We start from the raw sequence: 22,118 nt of genomic DNA, 5'->3' as shown, positions 1-22,118 counted from the left end.
CGGTCACGAGACGGCGGAGCGGGGAGGGGCGTGGAGTCGAGCCGCGGGTTCGAAACCCGGTGTGGCACCGTGCGGGCGTGCGATGGGATGGCTGGAGAGTAGGTGGGTATTGCTGTGTATGTAGGTTGCTCCAAAAGTCGTGCCTCCTGTTTATTTCCACTAAAACTGTAACAAAGAGCACAGTAAATTCTCAGCTACAAAACACTGTATTTTACACAACCACCACTATTAGCTAGGCATTTTCACTGGCAATGAGGAGCTTACATGCTGTGCTTGTAAACATCTGCACCAGCAGAGGTGATCCGCTGTTGCTGTTGCCACTGCTGAAATACACCATCCACTGCCTCACTGTGCTCACATACACTGTTTGGTCTCCATAAACGTTCAGCAAGCATCAGTGAATGTCACTAGGTGCCATTTTTTCTGCATGGAGGAATTCAGTAGTATGTCTTTGTTTCATACGCACTTCCATGTCAGACGCCATTTTGTCAGATTGTTCCTCTGCTGCCATCTGTCACACAGCAACAACATCTAACAGAATATTGGCAGGAAGGTTCAGCCTCTACGGCCGTAACACCAACATGAGCCTCTGATGTTGTGTGCTGACATAATAAAAGAGGAGGCACTACTTTCAGAGCAGCCCTCTTGTGTATATGAATGCATTCTGAAGAATATGCATACCTATATAAGTACGTATTACTGCAATTCCAGTCCTGGTCAATGCCAATTTCAGGCTTGGTTGGCAGGGTGGAACCATCTTCTGGCTGAGGGCTCTGGGATCATGTCATTTCTACAAGGAGAGGAGGAAAATGGAGATATGAAAAGATTGACATTTCTTGACTGAAAATGTTTATGAACTCATCCATTCTGTTTAGGAAGACCATCTTGAAGTTTGGTGTCCCATCCTGTGCCCATCCCTTGGCTCTGGATAACCAGAGTCACTATGTAGCACACAGCCATAAGGCACTGCATGGGTCCAGTGCTCAGCTGCAGCCTCTAGGTGAGGCAGGGAGAGGCTGCACGCTGCCAGCAAGTAACTGGGAGTGGGCTGATGCCTTCCCCTAAGTCTGAGATTGATTGGGAAACTTATGGGAAACGTGTATGTGGCTCAGAGTGGCCTTCGCTGCCTGTGGCTGTGTGGCACTGTGCCTGTAGGACAGAGAAAGATACTCAGTTTGAAATTGTATGGTTTCATTCTTGCTATGTCTGGCTGACTTAGTCAGATAAACTCTTGGAAAATATAATGATAGTTTGCTGATGAAAACTATAGGATCATAGAATAGTTAAGTTGGAAAAGACCACTAAGATCATCTTGTCCAACCATCAACCCATCACCACCATGCCCACTAAACCATGTCCCTCAGTGCCACATCTCCAAGTTTCAGATGGTGACTCCATTGGGCAGCCTCTCCAATACCTCACCACTATTCTGGGAAGAAACTTTTCCTAATATCCAAACTGAATCTTCCTGTGGCTCATCTTGCGGCCATCAACTTTCATTCCTCTCACTGTATCCAGGAGAAGAGGCCGACTCCCACCTCACCACAGATTACTTTCAGGCAATTATAGAGGCTCCCCAGAGCCTCCTCTTCTCCAGACTGAACAATCCCAGTTCCCTCAATCGCTCCCCATAAGACTTGTGCTCCAGACCCCTCACACCTTCATTGCTCTTCTCTGAACACTTGCAGTGTATCATACAATCATAGAATCACTCAGGTTGGAAAAGACCTTAAAGACCATCAAGTCCAACCATGACCTAACCATACTACCCTAACAACTCTCCGTAAATCATATCCCTGAGCACCACATATGTGCACTTAATTGCTTTGTTGCTTCTGTCTTACAGTAAAAGTGTTGGAAAAGAAGACAATATGCCTTCTGGGAGACACTGGGAAAAGACAGCTTTAGAGAAAAACCATTGCAGTTTTATTCTGGCCCTAAAACTCCTGTTTATCACTTCACAGTGTAATTCCTAAGTAAAAAATAGCATGCTGAAGATTGTTCAAGAAGTGAATTCCTTCTATTGCTTCAAACTGCTTATTATCTTAATTCACAATAGTATTTGGAGAAAGCAGGAGCCATGCACAAAATCAAGCTACTTTGGTGATTCGTTGGTTTTCATGAACCAAATGATTCTTTCGTTTATTTTTTTCCTTTTTTTTTTTTTTTCTCAAGTATGCACAAGTTAGAGCCATCCTGTAGCTGCAAATGAATAATGGAGAACTCTCTTCCACTGGCAGCACAGAGAAAGCATGGCCATGATAACAGATACCAAAAAGGTGACTTCACATAGTCCCAATCTTATGAACTCTGTGGAGCAACTCCAGGCTCCTATTCTACGAGTGGTAAATATTTCTAGACCTAGCTGCTCCAAACTTCTTAGTCAAGTTTGAAGCATAAATGTTTTGAAACAGCTCCTAATGTGGCAAGTCAGTCTTCCTGCAACCATTTATGTTGTTCTTCAATCACTAGAGGTTTTTAATATATTCCCATTATGGAGCTGTCCACAGCTGTTCGTAATATGTTAGATGTACCTGAACTGGTAGAATTTTCTTAGACATACATTTTTCACATCAGTTAAAAAAAAAAAGAGCATACTCTAAAATAATATAGTAAAAAAGAAACTCACACACTTTAAAAGTTTGCCAATTTATTTTTAGACATTTGACTACCAAATTCCAGCAAGAATTATTTCTTAGTGGCTGAATTACTAACATTCATTCAGCTTTCAGTAGAAACTCTTGTGAAACTTAGAAATAAGTACATTTTCTCATTATTATTCCAAGTTATTTTCTGCGAATATGGCAACATATGCCATATACTGACACTAACTAGCAAAGGCAAGTCAATAGCTATGTTATTTTTGGAACAAGATAAGATTTTTTTTTGAGCGATCCATAGCTCCAAGATATCAGATGGAAAGTTGGCATTAACCTCTATGAATAAACAGAGTAGTCAGTGAATTACACTGTTAGGCACGGAGAAATAGCAAGCATTTCTAACCTGTAAATGGCAACAGTCTTGTTCAACATCTTCATCAGCGACCTGCGTGAAGAGATAGAGTGCCCCCCAGCCAGCAAGTTTGCTGCTGATATGCAGCTGTGAGGAGTGACTGACATGCCAGAAGGTTGTGCTGCCATTCATTGAGACCTGGACAAGCTGGAGTGCTGGATGGAGAGGAACTTGATGAAGTACCACAAGGGCAAGTGTAGAGTTCAATGCATGGGGAGGACTAGCCGCGGGCATTGATATGGATTTAGGGGATGGCCTTCTGGAAAGGAGTTCTGTGGAGAAGGACCTGGGTGCCCTGGTGGACAACAGGTTGGCCCTTGTGGCCAAGGTCAGCAGTATTCTGGGGTGCATCAAGAAGAGTGTGGCCAATACACTGAGGGAGGTGATCCCCCCTCTACTCTGCCCTGGTGAGGCCATGTCTGGAGTCTTACGTCCAATTCTGGGCTCTTCAGTACAAAAAAGACAGGGAACTACTGGAAAGAGTCCAGCAGAGGGCTACAAAGAGGATGAGGAGCCTGAAGCACCTCCCTTATGAGGAAAGGCTGAGACCTGGGACTGTTCAGCCTGGAGAAGAGAAAACGGAGGGAGTCTCATCAGTGCTTATAGATATCCAGTGGGTAAGAGTCAAGTGGATGGGGCCAGGCCCATAGGAAATCTGTAACTCTTCACTAGGAAACAAAACATCAAAAATGGAAAAAAGAATTATCACAAATCACAGAATCAATATATTAGCACCCTCAGATTAAACACAATAAGAGTGAGCTTCAGCATGCGTGATGAGAAACCTAAGTCAGGCATGCAGTAATTGCTAATAGTATCATGAAGAACACAGGAAAGGACTAATATTTAACACCAGAGATGTTGTGATATGTGAGGGTATATGGTAGATTAAACAGATGTGTTCACTAATATGTTTTATAAACATACTTACCATATCATTGTTCAATGTGGCCTGACAGGGATATTTTTATACAGACTTAGAAAGAAATAACAAACAGTCTTTTTATGGCTGGAAAAATATGTTTATAAAAAATTTGGTTGGTGAAAGGAGAACTGTAGTGGGTCTTTTTGTCCTCAGTTGTTTTCTGTTGTATGTTTTCTGATAATAATATTCTTGAATCATTGCAAACAAATCTCATTCTTTAACATAAATTTTTGTCAAAGAAGACCAACTCTCCACAAAGACTAAAGTTCAGTTTTGAATAACTCATCCAAATAACTCTTTTTTGTTCAGCAAAACACTTATGCACAGGTTAAACTCAAGTTGACCTGAGTGTGCCCAAGGGGACACAGGGCTATTTGCAGATAAAATTACTGGATCTTTATCATCAAGAAAACTTAACCTAGGAGTTAGGCAAGAGACGGCAGGGTGGCAGTGTTGCCCTTTAGGCCTAATCTTTTACAGCTGCACACAGTGAGTGCACTTCTGAATTTGGAGAGTGAAAATAAGAACACATGAGATGGATAGTGATGGAAATAACACTATCCAGGGCTAGAATAGCCCCACAGGGCTCATATGACCCAGAGCATGTGTGCCATGCCAGGCAGCAATGGGGAGTCCCCAGCGACCAGCACTCTCATTGGAAATCCACACCTGCTATGCAGGAGCCTTGGCCAGAGAGCCCATTGCAGGCTGAGGTCAGAAGCCACTCAAGGACTCTGTCCTGTAAAGCCCTGTCATTTACATAGTGAGCTGAGGTTTCTACTCCATGTTCCCTCTCAGAGATGAACGTTTCCAAAATAAATGAAGTGAAAAGATCGTGCCTTTTGATTCTACTGCAGTGACTCTTGCTAACTTCAAGCATTTCTTCTGGAAATATAGATTTTATTTGAATTGTGATTGTCCACCCATTTTCTTTCTGTTTATTTCTTTTGATTTGTACCCAGCTTTTCTGCAGTGATCTTTGCAGAGCTACTTGTTCTTTGGTGCGTAGATGACATATGCAACATAGATTGGCAGGGGTACAGGTTTCCCTCAGTTTCTGGTGTTCTCTGAGGCCAAGTTCTCAGATACTGTATAGAAGCACAGAATTACAGAATTGCAGGGGTTGGAAGAGACCTCTGGAATTCATCTAGTCCTCCCACCCCGCTACAGCAGTTTCATACAGCAGCTCGCACATGAAAGCATCCAGGTGGGTTTTGAATATCTCCAGAGGAGACTCCACCATCTCTCCAGGCAGCCTGTTCCAAATAAAAGCTGACTTCCTGCCTTCCTGAAGACAATGGAAGTAATATTACCAGTTTAATAAGATCACAATTTTTTTCAGTTTTGTTAATGTGTCATTCTGTTAGAATGTTAATCTGTTATAATGATGATAAAGTTGCTGAAATAAAGATTCTACAATTTGCAAGAGTATACTTATGTAAAACTTTAAAGCTATGTTTTCTGAAGCTTGAGAATATCAGTACTTCAAAAGATAGAAAAGAATAGTATTCTTATGCACACAGCCCAGTGTCAAGTTGCACAGGATTCAACTGTCTAAAAAATAACAAGCAAATGGTATGAAATAATTATATCCTGCATAACATAGGAAATATTCCTTCTCTGGAAGAGTGGTCAGACACTGTCCCTGGAGATGTTCAAGAACCATTTAGATGTTGTACTGAGGGACATGGGTTTAGTGGAGAAATATTGGTGGTAGGTGGACGGTTGGACTGGATGATCTTGCAGGTCTTTCCCAATCTTCCTGATTCTATGATTCTATGATAGGGAAACTGCAGTATAAGACCTGAGCCTGCAGCCTCTGTCGGTTTGGCTGATAGGAGAGTGAGAAAAACAGTTCTTGTTTGCCCAATATTATGCAAAGAATTTTGAGATGAAAATGGTGACTTGGTTTTCTGGTGCTTGTGGGATTTTTGTTTGTTTGTTTTTTGCTATCTCTAGTTAGACTGGGAAGTGGAGAGGAAACAAACTCGTGTGACTTTGTTACTTACTTTATTTTTTCCTAGAGGTGATGATACAAGCTCTAAAGCATTTTAGAAAAAGCTAGGTATGAAAGCAGACTGCATTTTAATCTTTCTTGATGTTGCCTGGAGACACAAGCCTTAAGACTGAAATTTAAATCTTTGAAAATGATATTTGCAAACTGTATATTTTCTTCAGCCAAGCTCTGTGTAGCAGACAGAGTGTTTCCTCCCTAGCAGCTTCCCTGTTTTGATCCAAGGAGATTGGGAAGGCTTCAGAGAAGCCCGGGGCCTGTGACACATTTCAGCCACGGAGCTGCGCAGCTCTTCCATCTGCACAGCAGGTCCATGTCAGTCCCGCTCTCGTGTAACACGAGGCCAAGGGATGTGCCTTTTGGCCACCATGCCTATTTCTGCAGCAGCATTCAGCATTCAGCAGACCTTCGTGGGTGCACAGCGTTCAGGCAGGTACACGTCTTTCTGTGAGCACTGTGGTTGGATGCTTTGAGATGTGTTTGAGCAACCAGAATGGGATGTGTAAACACCAGTGATTCCAAGTGTCACCTCACCAGAATTTAATGCCTGAACCTATGATGAGTCTTTCCTAAATAATGTTGGGTCGGATAAATTCAGTGTCACAGAAGAGTATTTCAGTGACTTATATCCCGTATATTCCAAGAAATTGAAGTGCTATATAATCACATTTTAAGAAAGATTTTAAGAATAAGATAGAAGTGACAATGAAGTTCTACTCCCAGGTCCGTAAGCACTCATTTAAAGAAGCAGGACATCCCCCATGCCTTTCAGGTAGAACCTTAGAACACAGAAGCTGCTGTCCAAAGAGATAATCCATGTTACTACCTGGGTGTTTTTGATAGGAAAACAAAAACTCTGTCTCATCTCTATATAACTGACCAGAGGAATTTTTCTCCAAAAAATTATTTAAAAAAACCCAACAATCTGACCAGCTTACTGTAAGTGCTTAAATTTTCAGTTTACTCTTATTCAAAACTTTGGTATAACCCCAATCAAATATTTTCCATGTCACAGCGTTGTGTGAGGAAAGACTTTAGGGCCTAGCTTGATAAGAAAATTTGGCATCTGTGACAGACTGAAGAGCGTCCCTCCTGTGCCCTTGGCTGCTGGTCTCTACCCTCCGTCACCTTCCTTCTGCCCTAGGCTGCACCGGCACAAGCATCCTGCAGCCATGCATTGGACTGATGTAGCTGAAAACCAGCCCTCTTTTCCTCTGTTGTTTTTCAGTTGAATAATTTTTTCTACCTGATTTACTCAGTGGCTGTGCAAATGTGTCACTGGGAAGGACAGAGCTGGTGTGAAATGGGAGGCTGAGAGGGCACAGGAAGACTGAGCTGTTAAACTGTATTTCCACTGACTATCTAATCATGTCCTCACAGAAATACAATTCTGTATTTATTTATGGTTTTTGTAGTTGTATGTGCCTTATCCTAACTGAACAAATTTGTTCAAATACAAAATTCACGCATCATTTGATCATCTTTACTTAAAGGTTCTGATAGAGGGCAATGTTAGCATAAATCATTGTGTGATTCCCAGTCCTGTCTGGTTTCTCACAGCCTGTGGATGATGGCATGTTTGGCTCTTTGCAGACGTGCTGCAAAGCTCTTGTTTCAGTTGGAGTTCCTGGGATCTGAAGTCTCCCTTTGCCCAGCATACCTCCAAGGTAACTATGCTGACTATGTTACGCTGCATATTTATTTTTAATCTGCCAAAAGGGCAGAGATTTACCTGCTGGTACTTTTAGATATTTGAGCATATTCCCCAAGTGATAGTGAAAAATCTGCCATCTCTCCTCACAGCTTTATATTAGCCAATGGACAGGAGCGTTAAAGAAGTGCTGAAATCCAGGCAGTACATGGGAAGTGCTTGATATGAGAAGTACAGTAGAAATGAGCACAGTCTGTTATAATCAGCCAGGCCTCTGTCCAAAGCACAATCAAATCTTCAGCAGACTTGATGACCTGTGGTGTCCTTGCTTGTCTTCCTATTACTCAGGACTTCTTGGTCTTGTTCAGTAAAGATAAAGCTTGCAGGAAAAGGCTCTCGCTGGACTCAGTGTGATGTGACCGTGCAAATAATTTCTTTGGTGAACAAATCATGAAAAGTGCTGTCGTTTCCTGTTTCTCGGAGCTGATGTTTCTGGATCTAAAAGCTGGAAGCATCAAAGTTTAAAGAGTTTTGTAGCACAGATTTATGGTCTCAAAGACTTAGTTAATTCCTCTATCTCACCTTTGCTTTCTCAGAGAAGTTTGTTTTTCTGGTTTGGCTATAGCAAGGAAAGAGAATTTAGGGGTTTTGTTCACCTAACAAGCCCACAAATCTCTGTTTTTTCAATCATAGAGAAGATGCAGGTGCAGCAGCTGCTAAGCTGCTCATTAATGGAAATGCAGAGAAATCCAGTTATAAGCTGATTTTCAAATGAAAATGGTGCTTGGTATAAGTATTATTATTAATGTTTTTTTTTTCTTTTTAAATACTTACATGGATTCCATCGGTGTAACTTTGCACATTGAACTTCTGCATTCTCTTAAGGCTGTTGAGGTCCCTCAGATTGGGGGATAAGACTGGGATGGCAAATGTGATCTGCAAGCGGCTTTAGTTAAGTCTTAGGCATTGAAGCAAAGCCTTGTCTTCAAAATGGTGATTGGGTCTACGAGAAAGCTGTTGTCTCTGCTGTGTGTTTGAAGAAATACAAATTTAAATCCAGCTACACTGAATGTATAGGATAGGACTACACCCTCGGGATGCAATTTAAGCATTTTAAAACTGCAATCTGCGTATGTGAAATACGTGAATTTTAACAGCAGGGCGCCAATAAACAAACATTCATGCTGTCAAACCTGCTAACAGTCGCAAGTCATGTCATCCCAAACCTGCTCTGTGGCAGCATAATAACACTGTATTCATTTTTCCTATGAAAAGGGGACCTGAAACACAACCAAGCAAATGCTGTGCAATGTGAGGTAAAAGAGATTGTAAAGGTAATTGCGTGTTAGCAGCAAAGCTCAGGAGTCCTGATGTGACATCTGTTGCCAGTAAAACATTGCTTGTTGGGTACTCATTCCCTTACCAGAATGAAATGATCTCACAGAAGGCACCTGAGTTAGTTGTAGCACTCCTCACTAAAGATAAATGCTCACCCAGCAGTAGCTTTTTGGATATTTCATCTTTTAGTCTATTTTAAAAGAATATTCCGAGGTTCAGACAAGCAGTACATTTTATTCTCTCTCACTCTTGGAAAGTAGAAACACAACAAATATCTTTCAGTTAATTCCATCCCCATCTTTCGCATCATTGTGCCTTCAGTTTATTTTGCAGCTGAAAGTATTCAAGGTCTTTCTTTTTACTGGCCTGTTCTGAACTTGGCTTGAATAATGTACTGTATTCTTCCATGTCAAATTCCTATGAATCGCATTTCTTCTGTGAGTGGATTGACTGTGTTTTAGTTAAATGGTGAAAATCAGATTGGAGCTTGCTATGAATTCCCTGGGTTTGGAAAATTCAATATGAAACATGACCTTCTTAAGATAAGGCATGTGTTAAGAACAAGATAGATTGCTAGAGCTGTTGGCATTTGTTACATGGATTTGAGACAGCTATAAGACAAGCAGGCGCTTTTTCTTGCCTAAAGCACAACTTGGATGCCAAATAATCAAATCTGGTAGACACAGTTGTGAGTTAAATGCCAGGTAATGTCTTGCACATCGAAGGTTTGAATAGTAACAAATGAAATACAGGTTTGAATAGTAACAAATCTTAACAGCAACAATACATGTTTAATATGGCTTTCACTCAGAAAGCTCAAAGTGATGTGTATCACTGCCTTCTCTGTTGGGTGAGGAGGATGAAGAACTGGGAGAAGGGGCTTACTCCAGACCACCCTGCAGAGCCTTCAGCCACGAGCTGGGTGCTACGATGGCCACACTGGGAGACTGACTGCCTTTTCCAGGCTGCCTTTTCACATCCACAGCAGAAATTCAGCATTGCATCTGAAATGCAGTCCCTTCGTAGGACTGTTATTTTCTACAATGCAAAGGCTGCCTGAAAGACAGTGAAGAAGGGAAAGAGAACAGAGAAGGAGAACCTCAAGAAGGATGGAAATGATATTAATGGCTGTACTGCAGGTAAAATTCTGCTCTGGAATGGCATGGTCACATGGCCTGCTCTTTGGCCATCATAGAAGGGAGGATAACCCAGCTGGACATTAACAGTATGGAAAACTTAGGATTTTCTCATTAAAAAAAAAATTCCCACATGGGCTTTACACACTATTAAGTGTTACCATGGCCTCTTCAGTAGGAACGGCCCTTTTCATAAATCCATTAGATATATGTAATATATATGGCTCTGTATAGACTACTTATGTGGCAAAAATCTCACTGTTAAAACCTGGCATTTTAAAACTGATCTGGTTAAAGTAGGGCAGGTTTTCTATTATAGTTATGCCTTAGGGCATGGAGAGATGTGAAGAGAATCCATGGCTCCCATTATTTCTTTTGAGATTATGAATGCTTAGTGTTCATGAAAACGTGATCCTTAGCAATGGAGTCAGCTGGCTGGTCATGTAGGTAGATATATATGTGTGTGTTTATCCATGCATATGTATGTATATATATGTGTATACACCACCCCAGGGTCCAGCTCCCTGCTGTCCTGCTGGATTAGGAATCCAGGAATTAGGAGAGCCAGGACTGGCAGAGGGAGCAGTGCATGTTGCTGTGCTTTGTGGCTCATGCTAATGTGCAAATTGCTGCATTGTCTGCTTCAAATCCTTCAAAATAAGGAATTAAAAAAAAAAAAGCCTCAAGATTGCACCTTCACATTTTTGTCCATGGTCCTTGGTTTCCCTCCTTTAATAAACATGCAGACCTCTTCCTTGTGGCAACTTGGCAGACAAAAACATGTAATATCACAAGCTCTCACTGTAGCTTAGCAAGTGTTGCAACACTGCGGCTGGCTTAGACATTTGTGGAGACCTTTTGCCTTTGCAGCTCACACATCCCATCAGTCTTAATGTCACGCCTCCGAGCTGCAGCATTAACCCAGGCTTTCTGATCTGATAAGCGCTGCTTTTTGCAGGGAAACGGTGAGTGAGTGAGATCTGGTACTGGGTGAGTCCTCAGTCCTCTGCTGAGCCCGTGATGTGCATGAACTGCTGGATGGTTCTCCTCTGGTGGCTGTTTTTTCAATTTGTCTTCTTAATTCTCAGGGTAAGCTATTTTTGTGGAAAGATATGTGTGTCTAAATACAATTTTTGGAAGTGTTTCTAAGCAGAAAGGGAGCACGCAAGGCTAATTCAGATGGAGGGTGATCATCTCTTCAAGACCAGAAGATGCCTGCAATCCACAACATGTATCTGTTGTTACAGGGGAGCGAGCAGCCATCCCAGAGAGCCTCCACCCCGTGCAGGGATGCGGCTGTTCATTCACTGGGTTTGACATTTGGGGAATTTTCACTTTCAAGTTATTCCTGACTTTATAGAAGACGTAAAACATGAGTGAGTGAGAAGCTGCTTAAAAGGAGTGACAAGGGCTATAACTATGACAAAGGCGCACCATTTTTTAAAGTGACACATATAAATATGTCATATCAGCTGTTTTGTGGGATTAGCCACACAGCTTACGGAGCCCTGTAACCTTTCCCTGAGTGTAGTCAGCAGAGGAAGGGGCAAGAAATGTTCTAATCCCGATTAGCTAAGGATTGGTATAAACCTTGACTGCTTGCAAAATTTCAAACTGTTGCAACTCTGCATGATCTCGTTCATGCCATGCCCTTGCTGAGCCTCACAAAGGTATTCCTGTTGGTAAAATGAGCTCTGTCCCATTGCTTGTAGCCAGTGCTCTCTGGGAAGCTCCTGCACAACCCTCACTCCGTGGTCTCTGAAACAGCTCCAAGTTAAGTCAAGGTGTGTGATGGCTTGGAGTAATGTGAAAGAGGGAGTAGGTTGCAGAGAGTAAGCTTTCTTGCTTGCAATTTTATGGTTAATGTGGAAGATTAAGTTTCCATTTTAATACTCCTATCCTGTTCTGTTCTGTTCTGTTCTGTTCTGTTCTATTCTATTCTATTCTATTCTATTCTATTCTATTCTATTCTATTCTATTCCATTCCATTCCATTCCATTCCATTCCATTCTATTCTAGTTTCATTTACAGCTTAGCTGGACATCTGAGCTGAGAGTGATGTGGAAACATTTATTCTGAGGGACTTTCCCCTTAAAGGCAAACTGCAGCATTAAAGGTCTCACAGGCTGTGCAGGGGGCTGGCAGCAGTTTCTGAGCAACAGCCAAAAATATGTTCTTGCAGCAGCATTTCCACACTGATGGCACTACAACAGAGTCAGCTCCACTACATACGGAGTCAGTGAAACCATGTTTTGGCAGAACCCTGAACTCCAACTACATAGACGCAAGAGCAGCCATCCTTTTTGCTGTTTTATTGTTCTTTGCCTATGGCAGTGATAAGAACTGTGTCCATATGGTGAGTAGAAACAGTCCCAATAAAAATATCCTGGGTCCTTATCCCTTCACTTTTATCTTACCCCAGACTTATTCCAATTGCTTTGAAAAGCTGACGCTCTCTGATGGCAGGTGAGCTGCGTCGTGATGAAGTTATGAGTTCAAAGGGAGGGAGAAGAGAAACCCCTGATGTTTCACTGCTGCAGTCTCTCTTTGCTGATGGGGAGGCAAACGAATGCCATGGATATTACATTCTGCAGCTGGGACTGAGAAGAGGTTTCAGATGACTCGAGCAAAGGGACTGCAGTTTCAGGATAGCACATGCCAGGAAGGACATTCTCTCCTACCTAGCTAATTCTGAAAATATAATGTGCAGCCGCTGGCTGATCTGGGAGAGCCTCACACTTGCACAGTGCCTGCCTGGCGGTTGACCTAGTTGTGCATGCAGGGAGTCGCACACAATAACCCATCTGTCAAGCCACTGCAGAATTCTCTCCCAAACAAGCAAACAAGAAATTAGAGGAAAGCTCCATCCACGCTGATAAGCTTGTAGAGACACACAGGGCTTGTTTGTTCAATTTGGGATTTGTTCGGTCCTCTCCTTGAACCCAGTGAAAGGGGAGGCTGAGAACAGAGCCTGCAGGAAGACTCAGTGTCTGAACACCCACCCTGCTCCATGTCCTCCCATGTCTGGGAATTCCCTCTGCTGTGATCCTATCTTCCTGAGAGAGAAAGGCAATGGCTAACAGGGCCACATTTTCAGGGGAATTGTGCACAGCAGTTTCTGGCCAGTTGCTCCCTGGGTAGTATGAAGTCCCTAAAGGATTGTCTATAAACTTGCAGGCACTGGTCTAAATCCTTGTTATTTCCAGAAGCAAACTAACACAAGAATTGTCCTGTGCTAGCAAAGACACTTTTTCTAGCCCCATGTGTTTTGGGACCACGTAGATTATTCTGATCAGAGTGGTGTCTTACTGAAGTGTATTTTGAGATGGCTGGAAATGGCCCCATCAGCTCTTCTTACTGAAAAGAAGACCCATAGATACCCCTTCTCAGTCTGGCTGTATCTGTGAGGTGAGCACTGCACCTCCTGCAGGATGGCTGTGTGGATATCATTCAGCTCAGGAATCTTCAGATACAGAGTTGTGATCAGCTTGAGGCACACAAAGCTGATCTGCATGCAATATGTTTTCTTGATAAGAACGCAGATGAAGGCAGGCTGGCCTTGCTCTGTTACAGCCACATTTCTCAGGATCCCAAAGAAGATCACAGACTTTCTGCAATATTTGCATGAGAAATAAATGCCCCAGGGCCCATTCTTCCTACAGGAGACGTCAGCATAAATGAGACTCTGCAGAAAATCTCCTTGCCACCTGCAGGACAAAGGGCCAGCACAGAGCTGCTTCTTATTTGTAACACACTGCACTGCATGCTCTGTAATCCCCCAGACCTCCTGTCCCTCCCCGACCAAAGCTTTCCTCTCCTGAGACAGTGCAGTTGGGCTCTGCGCAGCAGTGCTGCTAGCAGGTCTCTGCTTGGCTCCTGTGCAGCCTCAGTGAGCTGCAGTGTTCTGCTTTCCCACTTCATGCTATGTGACCACCAGTGTATTAACAATCTTCTGAGAATATTTAGTGCAGCAGAGCAGTGAACATTTTAAGCTCACATAGTCCAAGAAATGGGAAGAGGACTTGAGCTTTTTTTTTTTGCTTTTAATTGTAAGATAAATACCAAATAACATCACTCATTTACTATGCAATAGAAGTATCATCTGTTAGAAAAGGACAAACAAAGATGCTAATATAATGCAAACTCAATCTGTGCTCCAATACTTGCTACAGCTTCTGACTGGATGTTAAAAATCTGCCACTCTGCTCTTGCTGGGTAACTCTGCCCTGGGTTCTTAGCCGAGAGCTGGCACTGCTGAGCCAGGGCCACTCCAACAGCAAGACAAGGTCCTCCATTCAGCGGGAGTGAGGAAAATGCCAAGGCATATGGGAGCAGGAGTCAAAGCAGAGCTGCTGCAGGTTTTCTGCAGTGTTTTTGAAAGGGATGCTGTATTATGAAAGCCATTTCAAAACCATTGTGTCCTATGTTATTACGTCAGAGGCAGATGGTGGTGGTATGGCAGTAGAGATTGAACCTTCCAGCCAACATTGCGCTACATGTTGTTGCTGTGTGACAGATGGCAGCGGACAGAATGGTGTCTGACACGGAAGTGTGGATGAAGAAAAGAGGTCTCATTGATTAACTCCATGCAGGAAAAAATGGCACCCACTGACATTCACTGATGCTTGGTGAACATTTATGGAGACCAAGCAGTGGACGTGAGTACAGGGAGGTGGTGCGTGGTGCGTTTCAGCAGTGGCAGCAGTGACATGAAAGCCACATTCTGGACGGCTATGCACAGCTGTCAGCCCACAAAATGAAGAGTGTCTCAACCAGCTCATCTACATGAATCAGCTAATGGTGATGGCTGTGTTGAAAAATAGTGCTTTGCAGCTGAGAATTTGCTCTACCAGCTATTGTGTCCTTTATAGCTGTTGTTGCAGTTTCCATGGAAATAAATAGGAGGCATTACTTTTGGAGCAACCTATGTGTGACAGTTTGTGAATGTGGAAATCTCTCTATTTTTTATTTTTTATTTTTTTTCCTCCTGAAAGATGTGTATTTAAAAACAAAAGAAAAGCATCCTGTTGTAAGTTTTCCTTTGCAGAGTTCATGAGTACAGATGGGCTTTTTACACAGAGATCTTCCTCTGTACCACATCTAAACAGAGTACTTGCTGTGCTCCTGTGGGGCTTGTTCTGTGGAAGGAGGCAAGTGCAAGGTTTGGGTTTCTTCCCAAGAATTCAGCAGCCACATTGCAAACAAGATCACTGCTTACATTGCCCATATTTACATAGTCTAAATATCACCGGAGAACGTCAGCTGCAAGAATCTGCGTCACAGACATTCCTTTATCTTACTTTTTGCAATGCACACGTCCAGTCACTGTAAGGTGTTCTTTGTTGCAAATTAAGCGTCAAGCGCAATTAATACTCAAGTACAAATCTGGAAATGTTTCCAAGCAGGATTTCCATCCTGGAGTTTTTAAATTGCATTCGCACTGTTATGAGCCAAAGCAAGGTTGGAATACAGCACGGAGGACTGAAGAGGCATTACCACATGGTGCTGATTGTGGTTAGCTCTGCAATAGCTTTCATTACATGGAACATTTGAGAAGACAGGTAACGTGTGACTGGGCTTACCAAAATGAGTTACTTCTCCATCTGTTAGTAACGTGCTGGCTTGCAGGAGATGAAGCTGGAAAATAATACCATTGTAACTGCAATTAGCAGCACACATCTGAAGAGTATCTTGAGCTTGTGCTCCTATTATATTTGGAGTTGTTATGACAAGTTTAACTGTTATGTGGCCTCCGGGGCTGAATTCTGCTTAAATAATGATGATAGTAAAATGTATTTGAAGTATTTTAATGTATTTAATTGATGTATTTTAATGTATTTGAAGCACCTATAAAATTCCTCTGCTGACTGGGGCAGCAAGGATCACCTATGCTTAACTACAAAGGTTACTACACAGAAACATTTCTTTTTCTTTTTTTCTAGAAAATATTTCTCTTTCTGACTTTCACCTTACTACATGAACTGACCTATGGTTGTTGGCAGAGTTGTATATAGCTCATACTGCACGCTTAGGACTTCTTAACCCAAATCACTGCGAAAGAGGAATTTCAATTTTTCCAGTGTCATCAGTTCCAGCTGTAATTTCATGACCCCTCATCTCATTCCCTGCTTCCCAGCACACACAAAGCAGAATACAGTTCTTTGAAGCTGGTGCTCTTCTGTCCAAAGAAACCATCTTGGAATGACTGCTAATGCATGCTCTGCTTCATATTCCATCTCCCGAAATACTGCACGTTGACTTTGCAGTTACTGTAGTGGATGCTAATATCATTTGCCTTGTTGTTTATGACTTAAGTGATGCTATTTTTAATGGTGTTCTGGCATGTCAAATTCTAAGCGCATTTTTGGCAAAGAGTGCATGCAGCTCCTGGCTCCTCACACTGCTCAGTCGCTTCGGTCGATGCAGACATTGCCATTACAGTGACACCTACAGAACGCATTAATGCAGCCTTAATTACTGATACAGCTGCCCTGCCAAGAAACAAGCTACGCTGCATCATCCAGATGATTCTTTGAGGGCATTTATGCTTATTTATTTATCCACAGTATAAAACCACTTGACCGTTTGTAAAGTTTGTTGCTTAATCACCATGGACCAACTCTATACACTCCCCTCAAAATGTATTCCCCAAAAGCTTAAAAGACCTCATCTCCAGCATCGCATTGCAGAAATCTGGATTTCTGGTCTGGCACTTGGGTTAACTTCTTCCTTTTTTCCGCCCTCCAGCTTCTTTGGAATATCAGGATTCTCATCTTCCTGCAAACCCAAAGCAGTTAAATGCAATTTCAGGCAGTTTTTCTGCTTGAGGGCATGATTTCAGTTTGCTCGTTATGACAGCCTTGCAGTACAAGTTGTTATCTGGCACGGGTAGGTGTATAGCTTTGTATTTTCATTGGAATCTCATTTATTCTCTGTTCTGGGAGTGCTGAAAGCTTAACATGTCATTAGTATTCTTTCTGGTCTTTTGAAAAATATCAGCTGCATCATTATAACACAAGGAAAATGGGTCTCTCTCAAGTTCCCCTCCTATTAGGGCATGCAAACTATGCAAAACCTTCATTTTTGGCCTGGGCTGAAGCAGTTGAACACAGAATTGAACATTAGTGACAACTAATTACACTGTCCGGAGCCTCAGAGCAGCAGAAGAAAACACTGCTTATCAAGGAGGATGAGCCGAGACAGTGACCTGGTTTTCCCAAGTTCTGCACAGACGGTGCTGGGAGCTGTGGCTGACGAGGAATGCTAATGGTGTCAGGCACAGAGAGCAGCCCCGTCCTGCAGGCAGCACAGCTGCATGTGCTCCCATCAGCCTTATGCAGGGGCTCCTTGGAGTGCTCTGCAAGTGTTCCCTTTGCCTTGTATGTTGCTCATTTGCTCATTCAGCGTGCCAAGCAAATGTACATAGTTTGCTCCGTAAGTAATGCCTCCTATTTATTTCCATGGAAACTATAACAGCTACAAAGAGCACAATAACACCGTTTGATAGAGAAAATTCTCCACTACAAAATATTATTTTTCAAAATAGTCATCTTCATTAGCTACATGTTTTTGTCAGAAATGTACAAGAGGCAGCAGGCTGGCCCCAGAAGTGACCATGGCCTCCTGATGACACATTTACTTGTGTGGGCACCAAGCAGCCTCCCTGCTGCAGGAGGTATACAGGAAGAGCAGAGCATAAGTTGTATCCAGTCCTCTTCCACTGAAAGAAGGCGGCTCTGTTTGCTGGATCCTTTCCACCTGGAAAAAAAGATGGAGGAGATATCGCTGTGCGCAATACATGGGGCTACATAGGGTTGGAATTTTGAGTGGTCCTTTGTGGTCCAGCTGGGAACTGGACTCAATGAGCCTTGAGGGACCCTTTCAACTCGGGATATTCTGTAACTTTCTGACACATAGGGTGATGAACACATGTTGCTGAGGTGCCTGGCTGCGCAGTGCAGCCCGCTGCCCCAGGCCTTCCAGCCCAGCCATACTCAACCTTCTAGGCCCCTTTTCTGGAGACCATGGACCTCAAGGAAATGCCGGCCAGGCCAACAGGCTGGCACGAGGCAGGCTGGTATCTGGACAATGGAAGCATTCTTCTGATCAGAATTTAGAAACCAGACAGCTTAAAAAGACAATAACGAGACAGTGCTTTGGAATAAAGGGCCCCAAACACAACAATGTCTTAGCTGTGGTGCTGCAAGAAGGATCACGTGTGCCAAATCTTCTGTTGTGTTTGCTGTTTTTATTCAAGGTGAACAGATTTATGAACACATGATTTGTGCGGCAGAGTAAGAAGGATGATTTGGATGTCTACTCCATTAATTCTTCTCAAAGAAAAATGGCAATGTGCCCTTGCAAGCCTATTTCTACTAAGCGCTTGGCAGAAGGTACAATCCATGTTTTTAAGATTTCACAGTGACACAATATGGCGTTTGGAGTGTTTTTTAAGTGGTTATTTTGAATCATCAGTAGATTTTCTGAACTATCTGTAGGGATCACCTCTTCCTATCTTCTTCAGTGGAACTGATCCACCAAGAAGAAAAATCCCCTACAAAATAGGGAGCAAAAACCATCGAGGTCAGAAAAAGAGACAGGGGGAGTAGCAGTGATACTGAGACAAGAAAAAGTCCCTAAGGAATTGGGTAAATGGAAGGAAGAAGAAACTTTAAGGCATTGCAGCAGAGTGTGAGACCAGCAGTCTGCCTGGGGACTGCAGCCAGACGCAGCTGGAGCTGGGAAGAGCTGTGAAAGCAAAGAGCTTGGGGGTGGGCCAGGCAGGAGCACAGTGCCTGGCATGTCACTGTATATGGCAAATTAGAAATCTCAGTAGGCTTTCCATTGTTAGCTGTACCAGAAGACTTCCCACCATGTTGGAGATGTTAAGTTATGTGTGTCCTGCTTTTGCCAGCGTGGAATTTCAAAAGGCATCCAAATAGCAAAGACTGGTATTCATAAATTATCCCTAATACTTTGCAGAAGTGGTATAATTTGGGCAAGCCATTTTTCCTAAAGTCTAGACCCTTATGTTTTAGGCCAATGGATGATGGCAGGTGTTCTGCTGCTGTTTTTGGTTTTTATTTTGTAAGGCATGGCATTTGCGTTCCTCAGCTGCATGAACAAGACAAGGCAAGGGTTGAAGTGGAAATTCAGAACACAGAGTAGTTGGATTAGCCCTGTGGTAAGCAGCATTGCATTTCAAGGGTTAACAATTCCTACTATCAAATATTTGTATTTTCAGGGACTATATTCTCTCTTCATTAATTTGTAGTTGCCATGATGAAATCATGATAAATTTCAGCAAGAGGAGTGGGGAGGAAAGTAAGAATTGTTTGGGTTAAATATTAGAAGATCATCTTGATTTTACAAATTTCCAGGAAATGCACTGAAGAATTCTTGTCACAGCCATGAGGGTATAGTTTTACGGATTCCCTTTTTTGTCATTGTTACATCATTTTGTGGTTGTTCTTGGAAGGGATGATGATGGATACAAGGCTAATTTTCAGTAAATTTCATGAGTATTCAAATAATTCCATGGCAGCCCAGTGCAACAGCTGGCTCAGCGTAGATGAGAGCAAGTCTTTTTGGAGCTCTTATTAACAGTTTTAAGAAGTATTATGTTAACAACACCATAAAAACATTTAAATTCAGACATTCTACTTAAGAATATACATTCATTAAGCGAATGTAAATTAAAGTTGTCATGAAGAGGCAGTGTAATTAAGATTTCTGATTTGTGTAATTATGAGAAATGTGCATTAAATTATTAGTTTAAGAATTCTTTGTGGAAGTGATGACTTGGGCATTGACAAGGATGTAACTGTAGATGCAACTCTTTCATAGAACAAGTTTTGTTGTTTTTTTTTTTTCAGACTTGAATTTGGAACTTATCATTTTGTCACAGTTTCCAACATATTAAATTTGTTAAATGCATGAGTATGACCATTAGCTTTGTATAATAAACGGTTTGTTGTAAGAAATAATGTAGCATATCATCAAAGCAAATAGTAGATCTAATTGCATTCAATTTATCTTTGGCCATGTCCAATCTGGTGTGGAATTTAAAAGGAAAGTTTGTTCAAGAATTAAATGGAAGTCATTGAAACCAATTACACTTAAGATTGTGTTTACATGTAAAATCTCAGAAACACAATCCCTAGTTTATTATTATAATCAATCATCTGAACCCTGCTTCTCTTACAGAACAGGGTAAGCATTCCTTTGGCTCCTGAGGGTAAACCTTTTAAAAAAATTAAAAAAAAGAACCTGAAGCCCTGTTCTGTAACCAGAAAGGGATCAGGACCAAATCCAAAATGATGGAAAGACATGGTGCTGAGTAGAGGCAGTAACTTACATGCACTCTGCTTTTCACAATTCTTCGCCATGAGGACAACCAGTTGTGGAACCACAGAAGTCTCCCTGGTGTAGTGTTGTTGCTCTGCCTTGCCTCTGGCACTGTGGAAAGGGGGAAGCAAATTCTGAAATGCACAGGAAAATTATATAAAATGGAGAAGGGCATAGAAAGAAGTTGGCAAGAAGGAGAGGGTGGTGGTGTTTTTTTGGAAACAAAATGAGTTTTCAAGGCTGTCTGGTGAGTGGCATCAAAGAGGAGTGTGGAATTTTGAAAATGTCCCTGTGACCCAAAGAACATGTTCCTGCCACATCAATGCATTTGTGGCACTGTCAGTGCTTGCAGAAATTTCAGTGGGGCTGCATCTTTCTACTTATTTCAAAATAACCCATTAAAAACAATTTGGTGCCTTGGAATCTGTTACTCACAGGAAAATGTATTCTGCAAAGCACTCACTGTTAGTTCTTTTCTCACTGTTTCAAGCATGAACAGAATTATCTGTCCCCTTTGCACATAGTTTTTAACAAAAAACCAAATCCTGTTCTCAGAGTTGCAGAGCGGTTTTACTGGTGATTCTCATAATGGTGAGACAGATAGTCAGACCCACGGCACTGTGCTCACTGCTGTCAGCCACTGTTTGCCATCCCCAGTTCTGGAGATCTCCATGAAGAGGGGAGCAGCAGAGCCACAGCTCCTTTGCCTGGCTCAGCGCAGCAGCTCTCAGCAGCTTGCACCTCCTGCCCACTGTTGGCTTTGCCAAGCCTCACCCTGCTGCCTCTCTGGATCTGCTTCTTGGGATCATACCTTGGGGTTTAGGAGTTGTTAGAAACAGGTGAGAACTCCTGGCTTGGCAATGCATCTTGTGGTTTGAGTGTGCTCACTGGGCCACACATCCTGGCTGCTAGGTATGAAAAAGAGCATCAGACACCAAACAAAAGATATCCAGATTTCACTTCTATTTCCATCTCGCATCTGACACAGGAAATTTCCTCACATTCTTGGGCAAAGTGTGGCTGAAGTCCTGAACAAGATCAATTGGCTCAGGGGACTTTAATGGCAACAAAATTAAAAAGGGATTTCTTTCCCTGATTTTGAGGACCACAGAAGGATGAACGTAGAAACAGAAATTATAAGCTACAAATCCTAGAAATCAGGGCCAGCCTCAAGACAACATCAGGTACATTAACACAGCTTACTAGAGAAGAAAATCCAGCTTGATTGCATCCAAATAGGGACTCAAAATCCTGTTCACAGACCGTACCTTTAGAAGCCCCAAGTGCCAACAGCAGTGCTCTGACAACTCAGTGCGCAAGTTGGACCTGTGCAGCTCCTCCCTTTCAATGTATGTGCAGATCCTGCAGGTCCTTCTGTATGCTCCTCGTGTTTTAGGAATAATTATTTCACATTGGTCTCTGCTGCCATTCATGGCATATAAGGGTTTTCTTTTCTTTATGGAAAAAAATTCCTTTTGAGGAAGTTTGTCTTAACTTCTAATGCATGCAAAATTTCAGATGCAGAGTGCTGTGAATAGTGCCAGTCTGCTTATCTTACTCCTGCTAACATTAGTAAATCTATTCATGCAAGTAAACAAGATTCATCTTAAGTGGGTCAAATATTTTTTTGTAGAAAACAAAGATATTCAGAGGCCTCTCAGATTGACATGAGGTCTCAAGAGTTCACTCTCCTCC

At 42.4% G+C, this 22,118-nt stretch overlaps 1 long non-coding RNA gene across 2 annotated transcripts; it reads right to left on the bottom strand.

Moving 5' to 3' along the window:
* Nucleotides 1-15,035: 15,035 nt before the first annotated feature.
* On the bottom strand, nucleotides 15,036-21,451 carry LOC116216482. Of its 2 annotated transcripts, XR_004159308.1 has the most exons (3): nucleotides 21,235-21,451; nucleotides 20,434-20,534; nucleotides 15,036-17,834 (listed from the first exon to the last, which is right to left on the bottom strand). It is a non-coding gene; the product is annotated as an uncharacterized LOC116216482 (long non-coding RNA). The 2 variants fall into 2 exon arrangements; XR_004159307.1 differs by having other exon boundaries at nucleotides 20,434-21,451.
* Between the last annotated feature and the right edge of the window lie 667 nt (nucleotides 21,452-22,118).

This window comes from Meleagris gallopavo, chromosome 3 (assembly GCF_000146605.3).
Source record: "Meleagris gallopavo isolate NT-WF06-2002-E0010 breed Aviagen turkey brand Nicholas breeding stock chromosome 3, Turkey_5.1, whole genome shotgun sequence".
Taxonomy (NCBI): Eukaryota; Metazoa; Chordata; class Aves; order Galliformes; family Phasianidae; genus Meleagris; species Meleagris gallopavo.
The sequence above is the reverse complement of the archived record's forward strand: the minus strand, read 5'-3'. Positions and strand labels throughout refer to the sequence as shown.